The sequence below is a fragment of the Zingiber officinale genome, chromosome 10B (genome assembly GCF_018446385.1).
Source record: "Zingiber officinale cultivar Zhangliang chromosome 10B, Zo_v1.1, whole genome shotgun sequence".
Taxonomy (NCBI): domain Eukaryota; kingdom Viridiplantae; phylum Streptophyta; class Magnoliopsida; order Zingiberales; family Zingiberaceae; genus Zingiber; species Zingiber officinale.
The window spans coordinates 78,691,990-78,710,636 of NC_056005.1; the positions used below are offsets into that span (position 1 = coordinate 78,691,990).

An 18,647-nucleotide genomic window follows, 5' to 3' on the forward strand; every position below is an offset into this window, starting at 1 on the left:
TGACCTGGATATTTGCTTATTTCATCTATTTATGCTGCTCATTTTCCTGTTTTTCTTTATGTGTCATTTCCTATTGGCTATTGATATGCTGTTCATATGCTTTGTCTTGACTGCCTCTTATTTCTTTATTACTGTCTCATAATACACTTAGAGGGAATTCTAGGTGCATTAAGAAAAAGACAGTATGGGTTAAGGGGGAGTCTTTTGAGTCTTATCACCCCATTCGCACCTTTTCGGTGTTTGCCAAAGGGGGAGAGGATATCTAAGTTTAGAGATGTATGAAGGTTTGATTTTAGGGGAGAAGATAACGGGGAGGATCTTGATTCCCGTTATTGACTTCCTTACATCGTGGTGTATTTCATCTTAGGGGGAGGATCTTGATTCCCCTAAAATTATGAAAATAAGAACATTTCTGATCTAAACTTAAATCGTGTTGTCAAACAACAAAAAGGGGGAGATTGTTGATACAGTCTGACCTGGCTGTTGTTTTGATGTTGACACTGATTTAAGTTTGTATCAGATGTTAATTGAACTCGGATTGATTATTGATCAAGGTTGATCATGTGGAAGGGAAAAGTCCAAGTTGGAAACTTGGCACGCGAAGTCGGAGAGGGCTCGGTAGCTCATTCTCTGGACCGGACGAAGTCGGAGAGGGCTCGGTAGCTCGTTCTCCGGACTAAGTCGGAGAGGGCTCGGTAGCTCGTTCTCCGGACTAGGTCAGAGAGGGCTCGGTAGCTCGTTCTCTGGACCAGACGAAGTCGGAGAGGGCTCGGCAGCTCGTTCTCCGGACTAGGTCAGAGAGGGCTCGGGAGCTCGTTCTCTGGACCGGATTAGGTCAGAGAGGGCTCGGTAGCTCGTTCTCAGACCAATCCTAGTATCACATAGGCGTTGGATCGGTCAACAGACCGATCCAGTGATACTTTGGATGACTGATCGGTCCGCAGACCGATCTAGTGAGACTAAATTTTCTGATCGGTCTGGTGACCGATCAGGAAACACTCAGTAGCACACTGAGTGCAATCTGATAGGTCTGTAGACCGATCAGGAGAAAATGTCGCAGAAGAAAAAGGGCGTTGGATCGGTCTATGGACCGATCCACATCCAATCTGATCGGTCGCCACGACCAATCAGACCAGCCTCAGACCGATCAGGCTGTTGTCTGATCGGTCCAAGGGTCTGTGATCGGTCTGCTGACCGATCCACAGTTAAGTTCATTGTGCATGCGCTTTCTCTGATATTTTCTGATTCGCACTTCTTTTTGCCCATCTCTGTTTAACCTTCTGCTGTGAGTCTTTTGGAGATACAGGTTGCAGGTACCATACCAGTGCTTAGTTTCAAATTAAGCCTCATCAAAGGAATGAGACAAAGGATCTTTCCACTGCTTTCTCTGCGTCAAATGCATTTGAAGCAGCAACGGCTACAGGTTGCGATTGGCTGTGTTTCTGGCAGTGATCAGGTGGCGATTGGCTTAACTCCTGGTGATTGGTTCGAGCTCAGAGGCACCAGTGAAGACCGTGGTTCTATTGGTGTGAGCTCAGAGAAACAGAAGAGGAAGAGAAGCGATTGGCAACGCCGTAGCTTGCAGCAGGGATTCGGTGCAGGTTGGCAGCGATCCGGTGCAGGCTGATCGAATGTAGAGACATAAGAAGCAGTGTATGCTGGAAAGAAGTAGAGAACGTGAAGCAAGTGAAAAGCTGTGTGTGTTTCGGTTGAGAGCTTGCTGTGTTCTTGGACTCTGTCTTCATCATCTTCGTGGCTGTGAGCTTACTTCGATTTTCTTTGAGCCACTGTGATCTGTAAGTCTTGTGTGCTTCATTTTAAATCTGTTCGAAGACTTTGTGGAGAGGTTTCTCCACCGAGAAGGAGAGCTTCATTAGCCGGTGTCATCTGGGGTGTGATCTACCGAAGATCAAGGGCTCGTCCACCTTACGGACACGCCAAGGAGTAGGGGCAAGTTATCCCCGAACCTCGTATATCTTGTGTTAGTGGTGCTTGGTTCTTTTCTCGTATAATTTCTTTTTGTTTGCTTATTTTCCGCTGCGCTAACAAACTCGCTTAGAATTTTTGTGAAAAGATTAAGATTTTGGTGGAGGCTATTCACTCCCCCCCTCTCTAGCCATCCAAAGGATCCCAACAGTACCTGCTCTGATACCACTTGTTAGATCGTAGAGTTCGCTAGGGGGGTGAATAGTGATTGTCGAGAATTCAAAAATCAAATCGAGTACGCAGCAGAAATAATAAGCACAATGCTAACAAAACCAATTTTACTTGGTTCAGAGCTTTCGTCAACTCCTACTCCAAGGCCCACATGTGAGAGTACTTTCGTTAGGCAATCACTAGTAGTTCGTAAAAGGATTACAGATTAATTACAAGAACTTGTAAAATGAAATTACCAACAATAAAAAAATAAAGACTAAATCGTTGGTTATCGGAGAAGCTCCGCAACGTAGCAGGAGCGTCTTGAAAGCAGCGCGCACGAGAGCAATCGCAAAGAGAAGATATATCCTGAAACTCTGGTAGAAGGCTTCTTTTATAGGAGTGAGCGGTTGGATCCCTTCCAAGCGCCTAGACCGTGACATCGTCAGACCAATCGGCGTGCTCCTAGCAGTCAGGATAGAATTTGCCTAAGCACACTTAGAACTTTTCTGCAAGCTCATTCAACCTGGTTAAACAATAAGCAACCTTAACTTTGGACCCTTTGTCATAATCAAAACTTAGATTCGATCGTCTGGCGCTCTCTGCACCAACAGATCATTGTGTATAAGTGTGCAGGAGCTTAGGAACATAAGAAGCCTAGTTGAAGATGTAGCTAACGAGAAGGATGAAATGAGAAATGAGTCGACGAGCTCAGTGCATCTGAAGGACGAGGTGCTGCGGAAGAGTACACCAGCAGACGAGAAGAACGCGTGTGACAGTTCAAGGGACAAGAGGTTGGGTAGGAAGGCTACTCAAGGAGAAAGTCAGAGTTGGATTCAGGTGAGCTCAACTCCAATTGGTCGGAGCATCACCCACACAAAGGAAGGCGCCTTCCATGGCTTGGAAGATGTCTTTGATGAACAGTATGAAGATACCTTCTAGTCCATGCAAGGCGTCTTCCAGTGATCGTTAACGAGGATAAAGTTTTATCCTTGGGAGATAGAATCTATCCGATGGAAGGCACCTTGGACCACTTTGAAGGGGTCTTCAAGCTGCGGATATCATTTTTTAGGGGCTATAAAAAACTCCTGGACCTAGGAAATATTCAACAACTTGAACTACAACTCTTATAACACTTTCATAGTATTCTCTTGAGCTTTTTCAACGATTGTAAGAGGCTTTTCCACCTGAAACAAAGGAGATCTTCTAGTATCTTTCACTGTCTTAGATTAACATCCACCTAGATTATAACTAAGTAAAACTCTGGCCTCTTAATCTTTCTTTTAAGTTGTTTAGTTCAGTTTTATTATTGCTATTTTAATTGTGCTACTAATCAAATTCAAAGTACAATAAGGGGTTAATTTTATTTTATAGGCAAGTCACCCCCTCTTGCTGACCTCCGCTGTACCAATAAGTGGTGTCAGAGCCAGATCGCCTCAGAAGGACTAACCGCTGACTGAAGTACCGAGACGATGGCCAGACTAAGCATCTACCCACCAAAGTTCAAGGGAGAATTCGCGTTATGAAAAAAATGTATAGAAGTATTTTTTTAAAACTGATTTTGAAGTTCTATTAATAATTAAATATGGTTTTATAGCTCCAAAAGATCAAAAAGATGAATAAAAAGAAGAGTACCTTTAGACATAAAAGAGCAAGCGGACTTTGTGGTGAATTGACAAGCCGAATTCTACCTACTAAGTGTGCTGCCACCTCAAGATATCTACAGAATCGATGCCTACGAATCAGCAAAGGGACTTAGGGAAAGGTTATTAGAGCTACATGAAGGAACGTCTAAATCAAAGTTTACTAGATAGGACCTTCTCCGGAACCAACTGACGAACCTCAGGCTAAAAGAAGGAGAATCAATAACATAATTGCACGCCAAATTGAAGGAGCTGATCACCAAACTCACAGATCTCAGAGAAAAGGTAACAAACCGAGATTCTCTAAGGTATGCATTAAATACTTTTCCAAGGACACCTGAATGGTCCTCTATAGTCGAATCTTATTATATTTCTAAAGATCTAGATGTTAGTATACATTAAAATGCTTATTTTCTACTTTATAACTTCACGAATCTAGATGTGCAGAAGTAAATAAGCCAAGTCAGACAATTGCCTTGAAGGCAAGAATAGATGATTAAGATTCCGAAACAACCATCGAGGAAGATGAAGCAGCATTATTGGTAAGAAAATTTAATAAGTTTATTAAATCTAATAAATTTAAGTCACAAATGAAAAACCACTTTCGGAGCAAAAGAAAGGCCTAATGCTACAACTGTAACAAAGAAGGGCATATCAAGGATCATTGCCCAAAGATGAAGATGAAGGAGAAGAAGAAAGAACCAACCAAATCAAGGCACAAAAATTTAAAAGCGACATGGGATGAGTCATCATCAGAGTCAGAAGTTAAAGAATACACTATACTTGCCCTATTAGCGGACTACCAAGGAGAAGATGAAAGCAACTCAGAAATGAGCATTGATAAAGGAGAAAGATCCTCAGAAGAAAGCTACGATGAGGGGGAAACATCATAGCACAAGATAAGTGAGGTATATGCACTATCTCCCAAGCAATCTTTTGAATTTATCAAGATATTATCTACAAATATAGTACAGCTAGAAAAAGGTAATACAAGGTTAAAATTAAACTTAGCAAATTCATGCCCATTAGATATATTTGATAATTTAAAAATAGAAACTTAAAAATTAAAAGTACAAATAGAAAAAATAAAAAATGACCATGCATATTCAAACAATTTTTAAAAATCAAAATTTATAAATTATGGTAGAATCAACTGGTACATAAGAAATGTCACGCCCCAAAGGAGTCCCTGCCAGACAAAAAACCGGCAGTCTCCCCTGTACCAGTGACAATATGAAGCATCACTACAAGCAAAATACATCAGCCACATGCGGCTGGAATGAAACAATCACAACCACGCAGTTATATATAAAACAGCCCACATGGCTGTACAAAAACCAACACAGCGGAAAAACGAAAACGGAAAGCCCACACAAGACAAATAGATAAATGCATGCCGGCACGGCTTAAACACAAATACAACACCAAAAGAATAAGATAGTCACATGGCTAAACACAAATATAATGCCACGAATAAGAAAAGAATATACAATAGAAAACGAACACAGTCTTCGGATGTGACGTAGGACCCGGCAGACAGGATACTCCAAGCGACACACCAACCATCTACCTGCTACCTGAAAACATAAATGTACAAATGCGGTGGTGAGTATAGGTAACTCAGCGGGTAATAGAAAAGATAGTGCATGGACAATACATACACATGGAGATCACAAGTATACAGTCTCAGTAGGGAATAAAGAAACATGATCATACTATCATAATCAATGCACCTAACATATCTGACATAATAACCTGACATATAAACTGTACAAACCACAACTAACATAATGACATATACATACCCAATCTGGAATCGACACATGATACAATGATCAGTAAGCTCACCGGATCTGCAACAGATATACCCATGACACCTGTGCAATATAAATACGACTGCATATACATGTAAAATAAAAGACATGTATGCAGCATGACAACCAAATGCAATAATCATATCGCAAACAAAAGCAACATACCACAAACACAAGCAACTAGTATCTAGTAGGCATGTATGCAAATATAACCCCCAGATGCACCGTGCATCATATGCAAAAGTGCATGCATGCTCCATGGTCACCCCCGCCATCTCTCCAGACACCACGACCCCTGTATGGCCGAGAGGCTTGGGTCTGTGACAAACCATACTAACCTCAACAGGGCGTAACCGCTATAAAGCGGCTGAGGCGTTCGGTACACTAAGTAGTTATCTAACTACATAGCATCAGGGTCCCTGACTACTCACATCATAAGCCCCCTGACTACTGAACCCTCCAGACCTACTACTCAAGAGTGATCGAGGCGGACAGAGTACACATTGAGCAGCCTAATGAGCAGGACAGGACAGCGGCAACTGTTCCCACTACCACTACCCATGAGTGGTCGAGTGTGCGGCGCTAGATATGACTCACGACTCTCTCTCACCATAAGGGAGACAACAGTCGCCAGCATGCAATGAATGATGAACATGATATATATATAGTCATGATACAAACATCGTCATCATCCATGCAACCTCTGAATCCACATAAGTACTCCACAACGTAAATATAATCATGGCGATATCTCCACGTATCCCACCAAACATGTGTACACACTATATAAGTACAATCAACATGTATCCTCCAGTAAAAACACAACATGCATGTGTATATACCCCAAACATACAATCAACCCAACTCCTCCAAAAATACATGACAAATACGTATGGACACACCACATGTAAATGCACGGTCAACAAGATGACTCCTATAACACATACCCATCTAGGTACAGTCTGCATCACATACCCAATCAGCATGGTAATACCAACAACCCGATAATCTCTACCAGACATACTCTACACGTGTAATCACAACAGAGTAGATATCAAGAGTGGAGACTATATATGAATTAAATAGATCATCACAAGGGTCAAGCATAAGTATAATGCAGGAAGAACAGTAACCGATCATGATATAAGATAAAGCAGCCTAATTTATCCAATAATATCCATGCACTAAGTACAAGAAAATCTACATAGAGGCCAAGGAAGAAATACCCGCCTTATTTGTCGATCGTCATCTGAAAATCCCATGTCGAGACGCTCGTCCCAAATACAAATCCTGCGATCAATATATATATATTTTATTTAGCTAAATTCACAAGAATTAAAATAGCTAAATAAAATCCCTGCCTAATTAGGAAACTCCACTAAATCTGATCTCTGATTATTCCTCCAAGTAATTCTTAATTCATCTCCTTTTAGATCCAACATATTCCACAATCTATTAATCAATCCAATGCGCCTTAAATCCTTCAATCTTCTAAACATAACTTCTAATCATTTAATCCATTGAATCAACTATCAACTATTATAAACCCAACAGACATGGTTCGTCCACAAGATTAGTTTAGATTTAATCATATCATCTAACAAATCCATTAATCCTCAAGCAACACCATTGTTTCCTACTCCAATTCTTCCAAGATCAAACCCAAAACCTAGTTGTAGAGTAACTAGTTTGCTAAAACCCTAACAAACAGAGACATTACTCACCTTGATAGACCTCCAATCCTTCAGCCGAAACCCTATCAGCTGCAAGTTGTAGAGAACAGTGATCTGCCATAAGAAATCCATCAAGGTGTTGTTCCTATGCCTTCCCTTAATCCAAGACTACATCAAGATCAAATACCCAAATCTAATCCAATACGCAATATAACCAATCCATAGCACCACTTACCCAAATTGGATTGTTCTTCCCTGTTAATAGCCAATGCCATCCACACCACAACTCCTTCCATTCCTGTCCAGAATTTCGCAGCCCGCACAAGAGATGAAATCATCATGAAAATTCTTCTTGAAACACTTCAAATCTATCCGAAATTACTCAACAGAGTCTCACCTTCTCACCCAAGACCTTCACAGCTTCATGAAGGGAAGTTTATAATGACCAGCAACAGGGCAATTCCACAGCACATTGATCCTCTGCTTCCTCTAATCCAGAACAGGAAAATCATCACCAACAACCCAATTAAGCAAGGACTTTGAATTCACAGAATCTTCCAACGAAGCCTTACCTCAATCGATCCGCGCGATCCACCTCAACTGGAGATGATCCGCAACCCCCTCCAATGAATAGGTCAAAGAGAAAAGCTGAGAGGGGCTCGATCCACCAAGAAAGATGCGGATCAACGCCCCCCTGTCGTGCCCTAGCTCCGCCAGATCCCCGTCGATCGGCTGCAAGGAAGAAAGAGGACGAAGACCCCATGCCTCGAGAAGGAGAGGGAGGAGGAGACTCGGCCTAGGCACGCTGGAGGAGGGATTATTGCCGGCGATGAGCTCGTGGCGACTGGCGATCAAGCGAGAAGAAGTCGCGAGAGAGGGCTCGGGAGAAGGGAACTCGCGCGAGGGAGAGAAGAAATCGGGGAAGAAGGGAATGGGGGGAAGAAGAATCGGTAGCCGGTAGCCTGCCTCCTCAATGCTCCGGTGGCTGCCCTATGCCGGCGACGCCGAGAGAAGGAGGAGGAGAATCGCCGGTGAGGATCGGGAACGGGGAAGGCTTCGCACGCGAGAGAAAAGGAGAGAGGCTCGGGTTTGAGGAGAATGTCTCGGAAATTAGGGATTATAAACTTAGGTCTAGGTAATTAAAACCTAAGTTAACTCCTCAATCAAATCCCACTTTAATCGGGTTTTCCAAATAGGCTTTATCCGCCCCCGCCGATCGATCCCCTCAAAACCCTCCGTACGAGCTCCGAAAATTTTCCAGAAAATTTCTAAAAATTTTAGAAAAATCCAACAAGATTTTTCGTCCAATAATATTTATTATTAAATCTTTCGATATCTTACATTCTCCCCCACTAATAAAAATTTGGTCCCCAAATTTACTCGTCAACTCAGGGATCCTCATCCAAGGGTAACATCCAAATCACATACTCATATACTACTCACTCCAAGTATAATAACCAAACAACATCCTCATCTACTACTCCACCCTAATATCATAAACATATCTCCAAACATGACAATCCACCTTCAAATGAATAGCAACGACTCTTTGAGCTATGAACTCACCCTACTCCCGCTACTCCCACTCTGCAATCTTGCCAACTGCGGGATAAATCAACTACCTCTGAAATCCAAAATCCACTATCCTCAAATCCTCCAACATCTGTATAAGGCGGTCAAGCTATCCATCAGTCTGAGGGTAAAAATCTATACTAAAGTGAAGCTCCTAACCCAAAATCTACTATAACCACAGTCAAAACTATGAGGTGAAATCGCTGATCTCCATCCAAAACAATACTCAGAGATACCTCATCCAGTTCGGAAATCCCTCTAGAGTATAATCCTGCTACTCAATCCAAAAGAATCTGCCTTACAAATCGATAGCTAGGGAGCAAGTCATCGCCTAACAATGATTACCCAAACCACAATATCCTCTCCAAGTCCTGAATAATCCCTCAACAAAATCCATCATAACATGCTCCCAACTCCACTCTAGTATCCAAATCAACGGAGGCAATCCTACTAATCACTGATGTTCAGCCTCCACTTGCTGACATAATAGACATCAAGCTACAAAATCCGCGATATCTTTCTTCATATCGTTCCACCAATAAGAGTGCTCTAATGCCTCCACACATCAGATGTCACTCGAATGTAGTGCAAATCCAGATCAATGTGTTTCCTACAGTAACTCCTCCCTGATAAGAGGTGACTCGGGAACACACATGATCTTCCACGAAAATCAAGAATCTCATTCTCATTACACGAGAATTCTCACTACTAGCACGAGACTACTCCGCTCATGCTATATCAGAATTGCACCACTCCCAGATACGATACATCTGTGTAGAGTACAAATCCGTCTACACTAGAAAGCATAACTAAGACGGTGCAGTTAACAACTTTTCGTCCAACTCCCAAAACAGATCCCGTAAGCATCTATCCAAGAAAATTCCATACCCCTACTAGATAGTCCAGTCAACGACAAAACAATGCTAGAGAAACTCTCAACCAATCTCCGATAATATCCACAAATTCCAACCCAATGATCTAAACCAAAGTAGATGATAGGTCCATCCTTAAACTCCACTCTTTCTAAATCCATATATATCACACAAGTGCTACTCCTCATGTCTCTATCAGCATCGAACACCAAATCATAGATCATCAAGTCAAATATCCACTAATAAATCATAAAAAGACAACCTATAACCACACCTGATCTTCCAATATCCATCAATCAAGATCATCCTCAACATCAATCAATCACACCAGATAGTCCCCTAAACAAAGATAGAGTAAAAGGAAATCATCCAACCTTCAACACCTACTGCCAACAAAATAAATGTATCCAAAAAAGTCTATCAAATCTCATCATCTCATCTTTTCTAATAATCAAGTATCTACAGTAAAGGAATGTCAATCCCAAGTCAAAGGGTCACGCAACCTGCTGACTAAGAGCCTACCCATCAAGAAGATATCTCCACCACCCTCATAATCATCCTATATATGTCCCTCGACAAATACCAATAAAAGGTCAAACCCTCTAATATAATAAATAGACTACAAGCTCTGGTAAAATGATCATGTGGTCAAGGTCTTGCGCCACCTGATATAGACAATGTTAGCTGAGTCGTCTAACCATTGTCTTGTACCCCATCATACTGTGATTGCTCCACCCTGAGGTGCAGCAACCTCCAGTATCGAGCAATGAACACAAAGATAGAGGAACGCTACAACCAAATAGCTGATCAAAATATCTATCAATCAACGCTCTACCCCTCAAAGATCATCATCTGAAATTATACCTAGTTAGGTCGGACCTCCTAGGTATTACTCAACTAACACCATTCCTCTGCACCATTGCGGGGTATATATCACTAAGTACATCATGGATATCTAATCATATCCAATAGTCCCATGAGTCAGGATCTCCCATGGAACAACGTTAGGCGAGTCGACTGATCATCGCCTTATAATCCATCATGCTAACGAAGAAGTAGAGAACTACTCTCTCTCAAAACACCTCAAGGAAATCACTAAGTGATGACCTGGTCTCCAAAAACATTCTCTGCTTCTTCCTTCACGTGGTACCCGGTCATGTAAAGATTAAGCAGCTAACTTCAACTCTCTTATGTCAGTACAAATCATATATCCAAATGTACTCTCCAACTCATACGCCCTAGTAATGGATGTATCTCATAAGTGTTAAGCAGGTAGCTTTACACTTTTCCACATCAGTGGAGATATCCTATCCGACTGTACCTTCTAAGTCAATCAACTAGGTGCAGACAGTCTATGGTCAAAGTCCCCATGAAATAGGATACAACAATCCTCTATAGGTTGACCCAGTCGATAATGGTATACGGCTAATTCAGTCTTTTCCACGATGGTACAAGTCATGTACTCAAATGTATCTCCCAAATATCTAACCAAGCACAAGCAACCCCAAAGATCAGAATCTCTAGAAATAGAGTATGACGATACCCTAATGATCGAACTGTTAAATAAATCGGTCGTCAACTAACTGATCTAATAAGGGTAAATCAATCCTCGTCAAAAGCAACTAAGGTAAAATCGATCCACCACTACCCAAGTCAACAAGGGTAATCTACAAACCTAACCAACAGGAGTAAATCAATACTCTACTAATCAAAATAACAGGAGTACACCGATACTCCACTAACTGAGTCAACATGAGTATACCAATATCATCCACTACCCAGCTAATAAAAATAGAGACTGGTACATGACTCTAACTCTCAACCAACTAGTAGTAACTGACACAAACTACTGGTAGTATGATATAACAAATCCCTGAGACTGTAATCCTTGATCCCCATTAGGTCAACCGTGATCAGTGATTGACCCAACACATGCAATGCATGCTACAAACAAATAGGCAAGTACTAACAAGAGAACACTAACACACATCATAACTATATGGGCAACAATACATACACCAACAGAAATGTATGATAACAATATGCAAACATACCTCCTATAGCCTGGAGATGTCCTGCTGCTGCCTGGTCCCAAAACCCGAAAAGTCACATCAAGAAAACCGAATCACGAAATCCAAAACACGAATAATAGGCATCGTACCTACTCTGATACCAAAAATTGGTATCAGATAAATCTCGAAAATCCAAAACGCATAGCAAGTATCGTAAACCTCGCTCTGATACCAAAAATTGTCACGCCCCAAAGGAGTCCCTGCCAGACAAAAATCCGGCAGTCTCCCCTGTACCAGTGACAATATGAAGCATCACTACAAGCAAAATACATCAGCCACATGCGGTTGGAATGAAACAATCACAACCACGCAGTTATATATAAAACAGCCCACACGGCTGTACAAAAACCAACACAGCGAAAAAATGAAAACGGAAAGCCCACACAAGACAAATAGATACAATGCATGCCGGCACGGCTTAAACACAAATACAACACCAAAAGAATAAGATAGTCACATGGCTAAACACAAATACAATGCCACGAATAAGAAAAGAATATACAATAGAAAACGAACACAGTCTTCGGATGTGACGTAGGACCCGGCAGACAGGATACTCCAAGCGACACACCAACCATCTACCTGCTACCTGAAAACATAAATGTACAAATGCGGTGGTGAGTATAGGTAACTCAGCGGGTAATAGAAAAGATAGTGCATGGACAATACATACACATGGAGATCACAAGTATACAGTCTCAGTAGGGAATAAAGAAACATGATCATACTATCATAATCAATGCACCTAACATATCTGACATAATAACCTGACATATAAACTGTACAAACCACAACTTACATAATGACATATACATACCCAATCTGGAATCGACACATAATACAATGATCAGTAAGCTCACCGGATCTGCAACAGATATACCCGTGACACCTGTGCAATATAAATACGACTACATATACATGTAAAATAAATGACATGTATGCAGCATGACAACCAAATGCAACAATCATATCGCAAACAAAAGCAACATACCACAAACACATGCAACTAGTATCTAGTAGGCATGTATGCCAATATAACCCCCAGATGCACCGTGCATCATATGCAAAAGTGCATGGATGCTCCATGGTCACTCCCGCCACCTCTCCAGACACCACGACCCCTGTATGGCCGAGAGGCTTGGGTCTGTGACAAACCATACTAACCTCAACAGGGCGTAACCGCTATAAAGCGGTTGAGGCGTTCGGTACGCTAAGTAGTTATCTAACTACATAACATCAGGGTCCCTGACTACTCACATCATAAGCCCCCTGACTACTGAACCCTCCAGACCTACTACTCAAGAGTGATCGAGGCGGACAGAGTACACACTGAGCAGCCTAATGAGCAGGACAGGACAGCGGCAACTGTTCCCACTACCACTACCCATGAGTGGTCGAGTGTGCGGCGCTAGATATGACTCACGACTCTCTCTCACCATAAGGGAGACAACAGTCGCCAGCATGCAATGAATGATGAACATGATATATATATAGTCATGATACAAACATCGTCATCATCCATGCAACCTCTGAATCCACATAAGTACTCCACAACGTAAATATAATCATGGCGATACCTCCACGTATCCCACCAAACATGTGTACACATTATATAAGTACAATCAACATGTATCCTCCAGTAAAAACACAACATGCATGTGTATATACCCCAAACATACAATCAACCCAACTCCTCCAAAAATACATGACAAATACATATGGACACAACACATGTAAATGCACGGTCAACAAGATGACTCCTATAACACATACCCATCTAGGTACAGTCTGCATCACATACCCAATCAGCATGGTAATACCAACAACCCGATAATCTCTACCAGACATACTCTACACGTGTAATCACAACAGAGTAGATATCAAGAGTGGAGACTGTATATGAATTAAATAGATCATCACAAGGGTCAAGCATAAGTATAATGTAGGAAGAACAGCAACCGATCATGATATAAGATAAAGCAGCCTAATTTATCCAATAATATCCATGCACTAAGTACAAGAAAATCTACATAGAGGCCAAGGAAGAAATACCCACCTTATTTGTCGATCGTCATCTGAAAATCCCATGTCGAGACGCTCGTCCCAAATCCAAATCCTGCGATCAATATATATATATTTTATTTAGCTAAATTCACAAGAATTAAAATAGCTAAATAAAATCCCTGCCTAATTAGGAAACTCCACTAAATCTGATCTCTGATTATTCCTCCAAGTAATTCTTAATTCATCTCCTTTTAGATCCAACATATTCCACAATCTATTAATCAATCCAATGCGCCTTAAATCCTTCAATCTTCTAAACATAACTTCTAATCATTTAATCCATTGAATCAACTATCAACTATTATAAACCCAACAGACATGGTTCGTCCACAAGATTAGTTTAGATTTAATCATATCATCTAACAAATCCATTAATCCTCAAGCAACACCATTGTTTCCTACTCCAATTCTTCCAAGATCAAACCCAAAACCTAGTTGTAGAGTAACTAGTTTGCTAAAACCCTAACAAACAGAGACATTACTCACCTTGATAGACCTCCAATCCTTCAGCCGAAACCCTATCAGCTGCAAGTTGTAGAGAACAGTGATCTGCCATAAGAAATCCATCAAGGTGTTGTTCCTATGCCTTCCCCTAATCCAAGACTACATCAAGATCAAATACCCAAATCTAATCCAATACGCAATATAACCAATCCATAGCACCACTTACCCAAATTGGATTGTTCTTCCCTGTTAATAGCCAATGCCATCCACACCACAACTCCTTCCATTCCTGTCCAGAATTTCGCAGCCCGCACAAGAGATGAAATCATCATGAAAATTCTTCTTGAAACACTTCAAATCTATCCGAAATTACTCAACAGAGTCTCACCTTCTCACCCAAGACCTTCACAGCTTCATGAAGGGAAGTTTATAATGACCAGCAACAGGGCAATTCCACAGCACATTGATCCTCTGCTTCCTCTAATCCAGAACAGGAAAATCATCACCAACAACCCAATTAAGCAAGGACTTTGAATTCACAGAATCTTCCAACGAAGCCTTACCTCAATCGATCCGCGCGATCCACCTCAACTGGAGATGATCCGCAACCCCCTCCAATGAATAGGTCAAAGAGAAAAGCTGAGAGGGGCTCGATCCACCAAGAAAGATGCGGATCAACCCCTGTCGTGCCCTAGCTCCGCCGGATCCCGTCGATCGGCTGCAAGGAAGAAAGAGGACGAAGACCCCATGCCTCGAGAAGGAGAGGGAGGAGGAGACTCGGCCTAGGCACGCTGGAGGAGGGATTATTGCCGGCGATGAGCTCGTGGCGACTGGCGATCAAGCGAGAAGAAGTCGCGAGAGAGGGCTCGGGAGAAGGGAACTCGCGCGAGGGAGAGAAGAAATCGGGGAAGAAGGGAATGGGGGGAAGAAGAATCGGTAGCCGGTAGCCTGCCTCCTCAATGCTCCGGTGGCTGCCCTATGCCGGCGACGCCGAGAGAAGGAGGAGGAGAATCGCCGGTGAGGATCGGGAATGGGGAAGGCTTCGCACGCGAGAGAAAAGGAGAGAGGCTCGGGTTTGAGGAGAATGTCTCGGAAATTAGGGATTATAAACTTAGGTCTAGGTAATTAAAACCTAAGTTAACTCCTCAATCAAATCCCACTTTAATCGGGTTTTCCAAACAGGCTTTATCCGCCCCTGCCGATCGATCCCCTCAAAACCCTCCGTACGAGCTCCGAAAATTTTCCAGAAAATTTCTAAAAATTTTGGAAAAATCCAACAAGATTTTTCGTCCAATAATATTTATTATTAAATCTTTCGATATCTTACAAGAAATCACCAAGGACAAATTAAGAAAATCCTTAGAAATTATGTACTTCCAAAATTTTTAGTAAATCCAGTAGGTAGGAATCTATATTGGGTTCTAAATTTTTTTATATTAAAATCCTAAAATTTTAAATTATTAGGATAGAAATTTTTTAATTAGAAAAATATTTTTCAAGTAAAATTTTCTATTTGAATTTCTTATCCAAAATTTCTATACTAAACAATAGTATTTTGTTAGGGATTTTTTTTTTCAAAATTTTTTCGTTGAGTTATTTTCTATAAAATTATTAACAAAAATTGTATTTTGAAATTTAAAAATTATATCACAGACTTAGATTTTGAAAATTTTATTTTTCTATGATAAAATATAATATTCTCTATCAAAAAAATATTTTTTATAATTTTCTGACCAATAAATTATTTTCTATGAATTTATTAATATAAATAATATTTTAAAAATTTAAAACATTTTTTAGACTTATTTTTAAAAACTTTTATTTTTCTTTGATAAAACATGATGTTTTTTATCATAATAAAAATTTTCAATATTTTCCAAATTTTATTTGAATTATTACGAATTATTTTCTAAAAAATAATTTTAATATTAAAAATTTAGGAAAATCGATATTCGGGAACTTTGATTCGACAATATATTTTCCATATCCATAAAATTTTAGAAGAATTTTCAAAGTTGAAAAATATTTTTAAGATTTATCATCGAAAATTCAATTATTATAGTAAAATAAATCATTTCTATTAAACTAAATAATATATTTCTATGAAAATTTTTCTACTGGTCTATCTTTTTCTACTTAAATTAGACAAAAAAATTTAGGATTTTTCAAAACCAAAAAGTAATTTAAAATTATTTTTTGTCAAAATAGTAGCTTAATTATTAAAAATTGAATATATTTAAAAATATTAGCCTACTGATAATTTTTGTTGTGTTTGCCTAGAAAATAATTTAAAATTTTTCTAACCTTTTATTTCATTTTTCATGATTTTTTATACAATCAAAGGTGAAGAAATAGATAAAAGTTAGGAAGGATTAAGAGGGAGTTAGGATCATTTTTATCCTTGTACTTATTTTATCTTTATTAAATTGTTTAAATCATTACATTGCAAATTTGTTTTGATAATCACAATTTACTATGTTATTTCATTTGGCTTAACTCTAACTTTAACTTGGATTGATGCACGCCAAAAAGAAGGAGATTGTAAGTACACTGTGGTAATTTTGATATGATCGACAAGGTTAGGTTAGGTCCTGTTGTATTTGATCCTTGTGTCTAAGTGTGCAGGAGCTTAGGAACACAAGAAGTTGAGTGAAAGATGCAGCTAGTGAGAAGGATGGCACGGGAAAGGAGTCGACGAGCTCGGTGCATCCAAAGGACAATGTGCTACAGAAGAGTATACCAGCGGACGAGAAGGACGTGCTCGGCGATCTAAGGGATGTGAAACCAGGTAGGAAGGCTGCTCGAGGAGAAGATCAGCGTTAGATTCGGGTGAGCTCAAATTTGATTGGCCGAAACATCACCCACGCAAAGAGATCAGCTAAGGAACTGATTTGCCTTATGGAAGGCGCCTTCCATGGCTTGGAAGGTGCCTTCAATGAACAGTATGAAAGTACCTTCCAACCCATAGAAGACGTCTTCTAGTGATTGTTGGTAAGGATAAAGTTTTATCCTTAGGAGATAGAATCTATCTGATAGAAGGCGCCTTGAACCACTTTAAAGGTGCCTTCAAGTTGCCGATAATATTTTCCAGGGGCTATAAAAAGACCCCTAGACCAACCTAGAAAATATTCAATAACTTGAACTATAGCTCTCGTGACACTTTCCTACTATTCTCTTGAGCTTTTTCAACGATTGTAAGAGGCTTCTTCACCTGCAATAAAAGAGATCTTCTAGTATCTTTCACTGTCTTGGATTAACAACCACATAGGTTGTAACCATGTAAAACTCTGGCCTCTTAATCTTTCTTTTAAGTTTTTTAATTTAGTTTTATTATTACTATTTTAATTGTGCTACTAATTAAGTCCAAAGTACGAGAAGAGGTTAATTTTATTTTATACGCAATTCACCTCCTCTCGTTCACCCCCGCTGTACCTACAATGAGGACATAAAATATGAAGAAATCTATAAATCCAACCAAAGTTGTTTAGGAACAATAAGAATGCTCAGAAAATTAGCAACGCAATCCATGATAATAATAAGAATACCATGAAGACCAGAAGATTAATTCCACACCTAGGGATAATAATGAGAATACCATGAAGAAAGGAAGACCAATTTGTCCCGACCGAGGCGAGGAGTTTGATCTCTTAGTCGTAAGGGCAAGTAACAATACTGAGAAGACCAAAAAATCTAATCCCTCCTGGGAATTAAAATAATAGAAAGAATACAAGAAGTCCAATGACATTGCAATCATATTGGTAATATTACCAAAAAAAAATACTAAATGGTCAAAAGTTCAATTGGTCCAAAGATAATTGTAAGAATACTAAAGAGACTAGAAATTCTATTCTGTATGGGGATATTACTAACCTGAATAATGAGATAGAAAATCAATTCCATCGGGGGATATTACTAAGTCGATTAATAAGACCATAAATCTTATCCCGTTGTGGGATATTAATGAGTGATGCGGATAGAAATGATAATGACTCCCATTTGGGAAGGTAATTGAATAAATCTGAGAAGACCATAAAACTATTCCTCATTAAGATATATGATCAAATAATACATCTTGGACTGATGGAAGAGTACAATTCAGAAACTATCATGATATAGGTGTTGTTATAGTTTGCCTGAAGGTGGAAAGTCCTATGCTTAGCACATTGACTGTTATAGTTGTCAAGAGGCAATGCTAATATATCTATCTCTTAGACTGTTATAGTTTGCCCAGAGACCATGAGATGATATAGCTATAGGATATTATAAATTAGCCCAAAGACAGTGTAAGATATTTGGCTCTTAGGCAGTTATATTTTACCCGGAGGCAATGAGAATATACTTAGCCCATTGGATATTA

At 39.9% G+C, this 18,647-nt stretch overlaps 2 long non-coding RNA genes across 2 annotated transcripts; both read right to left on the minus strand.

The window, feature by feature from the left end:
* Positions 1–6,816: 6,816 nt before the first annotated feature.
* On the minus strand, positions 6,817–8,020 carry LOC122030499. Its single transcript, XR_006125444.1, has 5 exons — positions 7,839–8,020; positions 7,664–7,755; positions 7,502–7,564; positions 7,318–7,380; positions 6,817–6,883 (listed from the first exon to the last, which is right to left on the minus strand). It is a non-coding gene; the product is annotated as an uncharacterized LOC122030499 (long non-coding RNA).
* Positions 8,021–14,331: 6,311 nt separating this feature from the next.
* Positions 14,332–14,969, minus strand: LOC122028669. The gene is made up of 4 exons (XR_006124907.1): positions 14,854–14,969; positions 14,679–14,770; positions 14,517–14,579; positions 14,332–14,395 (listed from the first exon to the last, which is right to left on the minus strand). It is a non-coding gene; the product is annotated as an uncharacterized LOC122028669 (long non-coding RNA).
* Positions 14,970–18,647: the final 3,678 nt, after the last annotated feature.